This window comes from Callospermophilus lateralis, unplaced genomic scaffold (assembly GCF_048772815.1).
Source record: "Callospermophilus lateralis isolate mCalLat2 unplaced genomic scaffold, mCalLat2.hap1 Scaffold_52, whole genome shotgun sequence".
NCBI lineage: Eukaryota > Metazoa > Chordata > Mammalia > Rodentia > Sciuridae > Callospermophilus > Callospermophilus lateralis.
The window spans coordinates 2325170-2337652 of record NW_027514454.1 but is presented as its reverse complement, the minus strand read 5'-3'; the positions used below and the strand labels follow the sequence as shown (position 1 = coordinate 2337652).

General features: G+C 31.2%; 1 pseudogene; it reads left to right on the top strand.

Annotated features, from left to right (window-relative positions):
• Positions 1-3093: 3093 nt before the first annotated feature.
• Positions 3094-12483, top strand: part of LOC143390283 (lipase member I-like) — a 52488-nt pseudogene continuing 43098 nt past the window's right edge.

The window sequence follows — 12483 nt, the reverse complement described above, 5'->3', positions numbered from 1 at the left end:
TGGATACAATATCTTTATTTTGTTTCTTTGATTTTTCTATGTGGTGCTGGGGAACAAACCTAGCACCTCATGCATGCAACGCCATGCATGCTAGGCAAGCACTCTTACCACTAAGCCACGACCCCAGCCCTGTGTTCTTATTCTAGATGTGTTATTCTTATTTATTTATTTATTTTTACAAAAGCTGAAATTGATTATTTTTAATAGGCCAACTTTACAGTTACATGTCTATTTACATATCATATATTTTTTCTCCCTAGTGTAACTTTATCATTGCCTTATGTTTTCTAGTTTCATTACTTCAATTTTCAAATTTTCTTTTATTTTTGTATATATATATATATATATATATATATATATATATATATATACTGTTATATGAGTAAATATTTAATTTATATTCTAAATATTTTTATATTTAGAAATTTATGTGTTATGTTTTGCATAGCATAGCAGTTGACATTTGGGTTTTCAATATTTTTTAATACACTATTTTTCTATTTCTACAGTTAAAATTTTTGAATTTTTACAAATTCCTCCTCTATTAAGAACTTTTTGCACTAAGCCCACTTCCTCTATACTCCTTTTAATATTTGCTTCTGTCTATTAGTTTAATTTGGACATACAGAAATAACTTTTGTTATTGCTTTTCTGTTTTATCCAATTTTGTAACATTCAACCTAAATCAGTGTTCACCTTATTTGCACATTCACTTTCAATCTTTTTTATACTATGAAATTCTGTCGATCTTATCTCCAATAAATCTAACATTTTTAAGTAACAATGATGATTCAGAAAGTGTGCTGTATTATTCTTAGTAGAGTCCTCTAGAAAGACATAGACTTCTTAGGCCCCAAACTTTCCACTTATAACTTTTGTCTGTCTGATGTATTCATTTAAAGGAAAACATGAAGTCATCATTACTTCATTCCTCTGTTTGTAACCTATATTTTCTGCCTTACTATTTTTAGGATATTTCTCTCTTTCATGGAACTTCAAACGAATTTCTAGGAAACCTCTTGGTGAGTCTGATTAACTGACTTTCTCTGCATTGTAGTGAACCTTCTCAGTTTGCAACTCCTGGTATGCAATTACCTTAATTTTTGTAGTTTCTACCCACCCCCTCCCCAATGCCCCAGCCCATGGAACAACAACATTTTAAGATTTGAATCATCTTTCTTTCTCTTGAATGTATGTTTCCCTTCATAATTTTAATTTTTCTTGTTTTATTTCTTGCTATAAGAGAGTTCCATGTTTGTTATAACATTTATAATGTGCATTTTAATTCTGCAATTGCTTTTTTTTTACTTTCATAAACTAGAATATTTCATTATTCTGTTCTCCATGTGATGCTGTTTTTTTTTTTTAACCTCAGTTAATTTTCTCTTAATGGCTTCCTGCTTTGTGTTTCTGAAATGAGATTTTTCTTCGCATTCCAATGGGGATGCTATCTCTATAGAAATTATTTCTGCAATTATTTGTACATCTGGTAATAAATAATATATTTGTCTGCTGGTGGTTTTGGATGATAGTTTCTTTCCTTTAATTTTTTTCACAGTAATCCTAGTGAATAATTCCCCATTATTCATTCTAGGGCCATGTAACAGCTACCTAGAGTTGGAGTGGGTCAGCAGTTTGGATTCATTGATTGCATTTGGCCCTTGTTCAATTTCTGCTGATAAGATAAGGTGGAGGTACAGAATTTCTTACACAACTTGAACAGTGTAGCAAGCATTCATAGGCACTATGATTCAATCTATTCCTTCTCTTACTTCCTCATTCTCTAGTACTTAAAACATATAAAGAATCAAGGTTTTAACTTTCCAAGGATACCCTAGTTTTTTTTGCCTGGGAATTGAATGTATAACTTGCTTCTCCTTCAATGTCTTTCTCCTTTTACTGTACCTCAGTGATTATGATAATATTGCAAATATATATTCACAATTAAGATTATTATAAAATATATATGTCCAGTAATAAAATAATATTTGTTAGTTCATTTCTTTTTGTTTTTTTCTGATAGATTCTTAGAAGTAGATTTGCTGAGATAAAATATACTAACACATTTGTGAATATTTCATATATGTTGACAAATTCTCTTCCAAATATTATAGAGTTAATGTTCAAGAAGGAATATAAGCACACATTCTCATTAAAAGTTTATTTGGAAAAAACCTTTTGGGACTATGTTGTTATTATGAAAAGAGTTACAATTCTGAGAATCTATGAAAGAGAAAATAAAAAGCGCTGTTGTTTTACTATGTGGCAATGAGCATTTTTAATCTTTTTTAGTTATTTTATTTTCTGCCTTGGTTTCTTCTGGGAATTATAAAGGGAGAGAAAAAGAAAGAGAAAGAGAGAGGGAGAGAGAGAGGGAGAGAGAACACATATAGTTTCATAATGACATTTAAAGTGATTTATAATTTTGTGCCAAGAATAAGTGTGTGGTGCACACATATGGAGATACACACATAAATATAAATTTTTCAAAGAGTGTGTCATTTTATATGTTCTCACTGTGTTTATCAGTCATTTGGTATTTACCCTTATCAATGGTATAGGAAGATTTTTCTATTTTTATTTGATAGGAAAATGTTATCTTGTTTTTATTCATATTCATTAGAGAACTGGTCAAGTAAAATGTCTTTTTACCTAAAGCTTATTATTCATATATAAGTACTATTCTATAAAGCTATTGTTAAAGTTCATAATTCAAAATCAATTTATCTATCTTATTGGTGGTGGGCTCATCACTTCTTTATTAGCAATATTCATGACTTTAGTCACAAACATTGCTATAATTTCCTATTTTATACAGATAAACAACTCATGATTTTTAACCAATCATATTTATTTATATTGTCTATTGTAACTTTTTTATTATTTCTAGTTTAGAAATTATATTTTTTTGCCTGATCAGTGCATTACTTTGAACAGTGCAGTTGATTAGTGAATTATATTTGATTGCTAAGAAAATTTTGAAATCCCCCAACCCTCATATTCAATTTTGTTCTTTATAACAGCATCAAGAATCCAATAATATCTAAGTTCTCAGCTTGATTGACTTTTTAAATTTTAATTTCAGAGAATAAAAGACCATGCATTGAATTCTCTCATCTAAGTGTAAAGGATTCCTGAAAAGATTTGTTTATTCCCAGATTAAAGATAGTTCTGATGACCTATACAAGGAACAACCTGAACTGTGCTGAGCCACTATTAGGGCTCAATAACTCACTCAATGTTAATTTCAACACACAAAAGAAAACAGTCTGGCTGATTCTTGGATACAGACCAATGGGCTCCACCCCATCATGGCTTTCAAATTTTATAAGGAGTTTATTGCATAAAGAAGATATTAATGTAATTATAGTAGACTGGAACCATGGTGCTACAACTTTTATTTACAACAGAGCAGTTAAAAACACCAGAACAGTTGCTGAGACTTTGACTGAGTACATTCAATATCTTTTGGTAAGTCTGGAAATTTTATCATTAATCTTGCTATACAATATATAATGTGTTATGTAATACTACTTGTGATAATAAAAGTAATACTTTTTTCCCATAACCATTTAGAATTATAGCTTTGAAATTCTAATTTGTGCAGTCTTATTATCTTTGCATCAAAATATAATTGTATATCTAGATTTGCCTTATTTTAAAATAATTCTCATAAACATTTATTATGATTAATTTAAAACATTGTAAGACTTTTTGACTCTAACTAAATTAACTTCAGAATAAAGTAGTGATCCTAAGTGGGCAGAGGGGATAAAGTATATAATCTTTTCATTCTTTGGATATTCTCCCTAAAATATGTCTTAACATGTTTACATTAATCAAATATGAATTTGGTAAGAGACAGGGGAAAACAGTCTGAAAAGTAGATTAATTTTATCAATATCAAAGGAAATTCCATTCAGGTTTGCTCAAAGTGGGGACGGGTCAGGTAAATTTAGGCCAGTTCTGGGTCATCTATAGTTTGAATGAGTTTTCTTAACCATGTCAACCTTTATGGAGACTCATGTTTGTCCTGAGAGGTGGTGGGTTATGGGTAATTGAAAGACAGAAGGGTTAATTTGGTCTGTGGTACATTCTTGGGCTTGAAATTGCACATGTTGTGCTGAACTTCCAAGTCTTTGCTGAAATTAAACAAGCATAGCAAATCCAAGAAGCAGCTACATATAGTGGCTAGAAGTCAGACTCAGTGGTTCAAAGTCCAGATCCTTCACTAACCATCACAATTCGTTAACCTCTGTATGTGCATTTCCTTATTTTTGCATTTAGGATAAAATTTTATAATAATGTTTATAGAAATATTAGAAGAATACATAGATATATAAGAAATGTTCATGTGTATGTATGTGTTTAACCAATGAATACCATTTAGTAATCGTTGAATACAATCAACTTTCATTATTATTTTTATGTTTCCTAACTTGGAGAAAATCATACCATCCCTATGAAAGGCAAAGGAGATAATTGCCTTACTCATTGCTATCAGTAGGTTATAAAAGTGCACAATCAATTTTTTAGTGGTTATAGATTTTACATAATAAAAACGAACCTCAAAGTATGGAAAGGGTGAGAGATAACTAGAGAAACTTGGGAAAATTTGAAGCATAGATAAATTTCTAGCAATACTTCAATGTTCAGTAACTGTTTTAAAAAATAACACAAATTGTTCAGTAGCACTAAACTTTGGAGAAGTATTTCCTTCAAGTTTTGGGGCATTGCTCTGAAGTATTTTAAGAATTTTATTGCTTTGTGCTGGGAAAGCCTGTCTAGTTTTCCCTTAGTGGCAATTTACATCTTTCTGTAAGCCTTCAGGCATGTCAACATGTAGACTAGACATGATCTGCCCACAAGTCTTCTATTATTTCCTTATGAATATGGTGGAAGAAATACACCCTCATGTAAGCTCCTAACACCTCCATCTTTCCACCTCTACCCATTGACTAACAGGTTTTCAAACCGTGACCTTGGCAGATTAGATTCCATCACTATCCAGCTTGTGATAGGGGAAGCCACTTAAAATCCATAATCCTCATTTTATCATTTCTGAAGTAGAAATGATTATTACATTTTCACCAGCTTTTCTAGGATTTTTGATAGAACCTAAACAGAGAAAATGGAGAGACAGATTAGCATAAACTTTGGAGTCAGATTGATCTGGGGTATGTCTTAATTCATTTGAACTGCTATAACAAAAAACAAGCTATACATAGTGACTTACCTTTAAATAAAAGTTTAATGATAATTAAATAAAAGTTTAATGATAATTAAATAAAAGTTTAACTTGTTTCAAAAATTTAAAAAGTTATCTTCTCTTTCAACCAGAAATGAATTAAGCCATGAGAAAAAAAAAAAAAAAAGAATGAGTTTTAGAACATGGTTGTGTGAGACAGGATTTGTAAATACCCAAAATGAAAATTGTGACATTCTTAATTTCAATTGTAGACACATGGAGCATCTCTTGACAATTTTCACTTCATAGGCATGAGCTTGGGAGCTCATATTAGTGGTTTTGTTGGAAAGATATTTCATGGTGGACTTGGAAGAATAACAGGTAAAACTATTTTTAATAAATTATTATTTTAGCACACTTTAAAGTATCAGAAGTTATTTAAAATTTAGCAGGTACAAAAATGAAGCAATAGAAATTATGTATGCACATTTATTTTTCTGTACTCGTCTTCAAATATTAGATATAAGTAAGATTCTAAAATATTTTTTAGTTCTGAAAACAGCTCATATGACTTGAGATAGAAATGAGAGCAAAAGATCTATCCCTGTATTTCTATCTAAATTATTGTTGTAAGAATACACAGGAAAATTCAGCACATTAAATTAAACTTTATTGTACTTCATGTATGCTGAGATAAGAATGGTGAGAATATGGCGATGTACTTAATTTTCACAAAACTGTATTTCAGTTTTTAAAGTGTTATACTTGAGTGCTAGAAGAATCAAGAGTCAGTATCCAAGTTTGAGGAGTTCTGATTCCCAATTTCCCACATATTCCCATGACAGAGTTACTGTATCCACAAAACTCAGTAACCAAATAATGCCAACATAGACTTTCTTCCTTCCTCTAGAAGTGGTGGTGATTTTAGAAGAATTACAATATCCTTCCTTGAACAATTTATGTTATTTTTAAAACAGTTATTTATATATATATGTCTGTAGAATATTGATAACATTTTGAAGTATTAATAAAAGACAATAAACTTTTAGTTGAGTTTTAGAAAAGAGGAAAAGGAGACGAGAAAAAATTTGTATGGATGGATATATATTTCTACCTATTAGTCAAATTTAATGGCTCCATATTGGGACTATTTAAATAAAATAAGAATACTAGAAGGGCCCAAGATGAGCAACATATTTTTCAAATAAATTTTTAAGATGGTACTTTCTTCCACTGCATAGATGCTTTCAAGGAAATTAATTTTATCTCCCCTGACTTTTGATACAATTCAGAAAGTCATGAGTCTAGAATTTTATGTAAAATTTAAGCTACTCTATAAGTAATACTTATATTACATAGAAATTTTAAATATTTTTTTTTCTTAAGAGAATGTGTACACATACTATTTATTATCTTTTCCCCTCCAGGAGAAGTTATAGTTGTTATTAAACACAGAACTTCTAATTTGCTAACAATTGTTACCTAAACTAAAATTCTAGAAATGTTTCAAAATGTTGTGTGTAGGTATCTCTAAGGTGGTTTAGTTTGACTGTCTTCAAATGTTGATATTAAGTATTCAAATAATGAAGATACATGCTATTTATCAAGTTTTACTTACCTTTAAATATGGTTTTGGGGCAGATTTCAACTTAAAGTGCTTAGTATGTTTCTAATGTAATATAAATAATACAACCATGCAATAAATGAGCATCAAGTAAGACTTGATTAGATTAATCATTCCTTTCTTGAATTTCAGGTCTTGATCCTGCTGGGCCAAAATTTACTGGAAAACCATCAAATAGTAGATTAGATTACACTGATGCAAAATTTGTTGATGTCATCCATTCTGATGCCAAAGGTAAAGCAGTGGCTTAATGATTTAAAAATGAAAAATTAAATGTAGACCCTGGAGAAGAGGAGATAATAAGAGGAAGAAGGGATGTGGATAAGATGTTTCATGTTAATGATTTCCTGCATTGTCGAATGACACTGCTTGTCTCAGTTTGCCTCATTCAGGTTTCAAGAAGTAGCACATCATCCTAAAAATGAAAATTTTGGGTAACATAATTTGTTCTATTCAAGCCATTAATAGTCATTGATTTGATCCTCTTCCCCCCTTTTTTAAACCTAAATTCCATCTTTTAAAAAATAACTAAGTATTAAATTAATTTGAAATAAAAAGGGCTAAGTATTGCTAAGGCAGTCTTGAAGAAAAAAGGTACATATTTTTCACAGATGTCAAATTTTATTTTGACATCTGTGAAAAATAAATTTTATTATAAATTTTATTATTAAATTTTATTATAAACTCATAGAAATGAAGACAGTGTGGCACTAACATAAGGAAGACAAAAAATTCAATAAAATAAAATAAGTTTTTTGTAAAACTTCTGAGATTCAGGGCAGGTGGGGCACAGCTGGGCAAAATGAAATGAAAATGAAATTTCAACAAATAATTCTGTTTCAACCTGTTAATTATTGAAGTTGGGAAAAACCCTCTAACTTACATATAATTAAAATCCTGTCCACACTGTGCATATAGTATGGAAAAGGAAAAGCAAATAGTTTATGTAGTATCAATTTTAAAATCTTCATAATATTGGAGTAGAGAATAGTATTTTTTCCAAATCACACAAAGCTCATAACCCAAGTCAGAAGACTTAAATATTTGTTTACATAAAGACTGAGAACTTAATAAAAAAAATTTTAGAAAGTAAAAAGCAAGGGGTTGGGGTTCTGGCTCAGTGGTACAACACTTGACTAGCATGTATGAGGCACTGGGTTCAATCCTCAGCACCACATATAAATAAATAAAATAAATTTCCATTGAAAACTAAAATATATGGAAAAAAAGAATATAAAGAGGAAACCAAAAATATGGGGAGAAAGAGCTTTAAGACAAGAGTGCATTAATAATAAGGACAAAAATAATCAAATTTTAAAAATCAAGGCTTCGACTGGGTTTGTGGCTCAGTGGTAGAACACTTGCCTGGCATATGTGAGGCACTGGGTTCAATCCTCAGCACCACATAAAAATAAATAAATAAATAAAGATATTGTGTTCATATACAACTAAAAAAATATTTTAAAAAAATCAAGGCTTGATAAGGCATTTTTATAAAGGAAAAATTCCAAATAAATAATAACCATATGGAACATTTTTAAAGTTAGTAAAAAGAAAAATGCAAATTAAAACTTGAATGAAATACCACATGCTTATAAAGAGACCCAAAATTCAAAACCCTGGCAAGACCATTTGTTAAAGAGGTTATAGAACAACAGAAATATTCAAATGTGGTTGATAGAGGCTCAAATTGGTGCTGCCATTTTGGAAACACTTTTGCATTATTTATTAAAACTGAAGATATTCATGGTCTATAAAACAGCAATTCCACTTCCAGTGTACAGTCAATAGATTTGCCTTTGCATGTACATGAATATATGTTCAATACTCTTCAGAGTATGAATGAATATTATCCTGAAAATAGAAGCAACACAAATGTCTCCCAACTGGAGAGGACAAATAAAGCTGTGGAATACTCATACACTGAAGGGCTACGTAGCAGTAAATAACCTTCACACCTGATCATGTGGAGTAACACCACAAACAGACTGATCATTAGAAAAAACCAGACACAAAAGCATATGTATATGTTTTATGTATATGTAGTGTCTTGTATATATTCATAGCATATAAATTTATATAAAAAATGATTTCATTAAAGGAAAGGATGTTGGTTATCTTTAGAGGATAGATAAAAGCTTGTGACTGAATAAAGGCCAATGAGGTTTCTAGGTGCTGTTTCTTGACATGAGTAGGTACGAGGCTACTTGCCTCATAATAGTATATTTGTAGCCCTTTATTTTATGTTACTTTCTTATGTTGTTATAATTTACAATAAAAAGAAAATGGAAAGGCCATATTTGTTCTCCCCATCATTCTTAAAATCAAGGGAATTAATGATCTAAACTGACCAAGCCGCCCAGCTCCCTGCATCTGATAAGAAGAAAAATAACATGCCTGAATGAAGGGCTGTTTCTAAGTTTATAATAAGTATCTTTTGCTTCCCCTTGATCCTGGAGCTTTCCTGTTTGGGTCAACCCCAGTGGCAGATTGGAGAAATAGCAGGTTCCAAAATTAGAACCCAACGTTGCACTTAGATGTTAGGAAACTTCAGAGATCTCCAAATTGTTGGATTTCATTTTTGCTTAAATGCCATAAGCTGAGCATAAGATGAGATGTAAAGAGGGACTCGACTCTTCTTTTAGTCATACAATGCAGAAGCTGCCCTGGAATCTGGTGACGTTAATTAAAGTCATCTAAGTTGTCTTTTATATTTCCTTATATGCTAAAGGTCCTCACTTCCCCACCATTATGTATATCACCAGTGCTCTCATGTCTTTCTAATACCTCCCTAGCTGTTACTGTGTTCTCTTAGTATTATATACTAGTTAAATTTGCTGGATCTTAATCTTTGGCATTTTATTTTTTTGTACCAGAGATTGAACCCAGCTTAACCACTGAGCATATTACCATAGATAAAGATAAAATATAGATAGATATATTTTTTAATTTATAGAGAGGGTCTCATTAAGTTTCTTAGGACCTCACTAAATTGCTGAGGCTGAATCTTTGGCATCATAATTCTTAATGTCAGACTCAATTATTTTGTTGTTATGCTAAACATTTTGCTGATTTCTTCCAAGTGTTAACTGTGTTAATTTTTTGTGCCTTAAGCCAAAGCATTTCAATCTTACTTGGCAACAGGGTTTTATAATTGTAGTCCTGAATTTTCTGAGCTTGCTACCCTTTTTTTCATTCTAGTGACTCCCTGGGTATTAGACTGCATATTGATAATGGACTTAGAATTTCAACTTTCACCAGTGCCCCAAAGATCTACAGATCTACAGAATCCTGGGACTCATAGCTTTATGTTGCAAGCCACCCTGACTCAAGTCATACCAGCTGAGGCAGTGTGCTCTTTAAGTTTTACCAGTTAGCATCAGCTGCTCCCAGGCATGATAACCCCAAATGAGAATAAATCCTCACCCTGACCAGAAGGGTCATATATGGTGTGAATTCTTGTCTTCTGATGATCCTTCTTACATGTTATGCTCCAGCCACCTGGCTTCCTTAAATACTCCAAGTCTACTCGCACACATATCACCGTGGCTTACTGCTCACATCCTCCATATCTTTACTCACTTTCAGCCTTCTCAGTGGGAAGCACAAACTACTGAAAAATTCAGCTACCACCTTAGCTAGGTGTGCTCTGCGCCCTGCTCCACTTGCTCCACACCACTTATCTTGAATATTATATTTTTATTTGTCTCATAATTTTCTTCCACTAGAAAGTATATTCCACTACAAGGATTTTTGCTCTATTTTTTAAAAACTTATTTATGTACCAATAGCATAAAGAACTATGACTGGCCCATAGTAAACTGGTGACTGGTAAATATATAAAATCAATTAAATATAATCTCACAAAGAATTAATTTGAAAAACTATCATGATAGAAACTCATATCTGAAAAACAGCTTTTATTTTATTTTCAATTTAAAAATTAGAGTACTTTTCAATAGATTTTGTAAGCAATTTTGTTTTAAGTGATTGTTGCCTACCTGATTATATACACTTTGTGATTCTTGGGTACTTTTCTTCTTAGGTTTAGGTATCCAAGAGCCATTGGGACATATAGATTTTTATCCAAATGGAGGAAAAAAACAACCTGGATGTCCTAAGTCAATTTTTTCAGGTATATGAAATAGTATTTGCAAATGAACTATGCATGATTGGAAATGGTGAAAGAAAATAATTTATTTTTTCTGTTTTAATCTTTGGGCAATAGTTTGATTTAATCTTTTTTCCCCAAGATTCAGGATAGTTATTGATCATAAATACTTTAATTTGACCCTGAGTCATTCATAAAGATTGCCAGTAGTCATATCATTTGGTTATGAATGAGACCTATTATGTAATGTTTCCAGTGATTTTAGTTCATCATTTTAAATGTTAGGAAAACTTTTAAGTTATTGAGAAAGCACCATGTAGCTAAAGTATCATGTAACACACATTTGATCTCAAAATTCAATATTCACCATCACCATTTTATTGTACAAACAAATATTCTCAATTCTTGATTGTCTAATATAGAGAGATAGATGAACAGCAGCTACAGGTATGGGATTTGGCTCATCTTAGAGCCATGGTGATAAATATTCTTAGGTTCACAGCAGTAATGAGTAAGACATAACACAGGCGCAAAAGCTGCTGAAGATAGACGAGTTTGGTCAAAGGGAGAGGATGCTAGACCTTGGGATAGGAAAGAGAGATCATAAAGTTTCAATGTCATCTGCTTCCATAGGTATTTCTAATGCTGGATGGAAATCTTAGAGGTAGAGAATTAGAAGAGAGAGATATATACTAGTTATTAAATGTGCTAGCTTTGTGTTTTTACAACCTGCTTCTATTGAAATTAAACATCCTTGCTGTATTAGTAATTACTTTATGAAAAATATTATTAATTTTCCTGCAAAAGATATGCTAAAGTTAAGTTTTTAATGGTACTGTTTGTTAAGGGGCTTGAGATATAACTAAACTGTAGTCAACAATTTCATATTTATGAGGTGCACAGAATTTAGTAGAACTTAATCTTCAGTTTTTCTTTAATTAATCTCAGTTTAATACATCTATAGTTCTTTTGCTTTTTTTCCCTAAAGGATTGGAATATATTAAGTGTGACCACCAGTGAGCAATTCACTTGTTCATGGCAACTTTGGAAACAAACTGCATTTTTGTTTCATTTCCTTGTTCTTCATACAGAGATTACAAGGCTAGCTTATGTGTGGACTGTGGCAGCTTTAAGGAAAACTCATGTCCTAGGCTAGGTAAGAGGAATTGGTATAGTTACTGTAATTCCTTTTGAAAATGAATACCCTAATTATTAGTATTTTCTGCTGAATTTAAATCATAAAATCAATTATTTGTGTTATGTGTTAATTTGCTAACATTTTATGGAAAATGCACCTGTGGAGATGTGGTACTGTCAGAATAAATATTTTATTTACTACTAAATTTTAAAAGATAATTAATGAGAGAAATAGATCAACTGCCTTCATGTACTTAATATAGAGGGCAGATTTCAATGCCCTCATTATGACCCATGTTCTTGATAGCCAAATGGATCTAACTATTTATCATCAAATTATATTTACATTTAAATAAAGAAACTTGCCCATTCTTTGCAGCCCTGAGAATTTGTTTTTAATGTGAAGTTTCAGGAGCAAGTGAA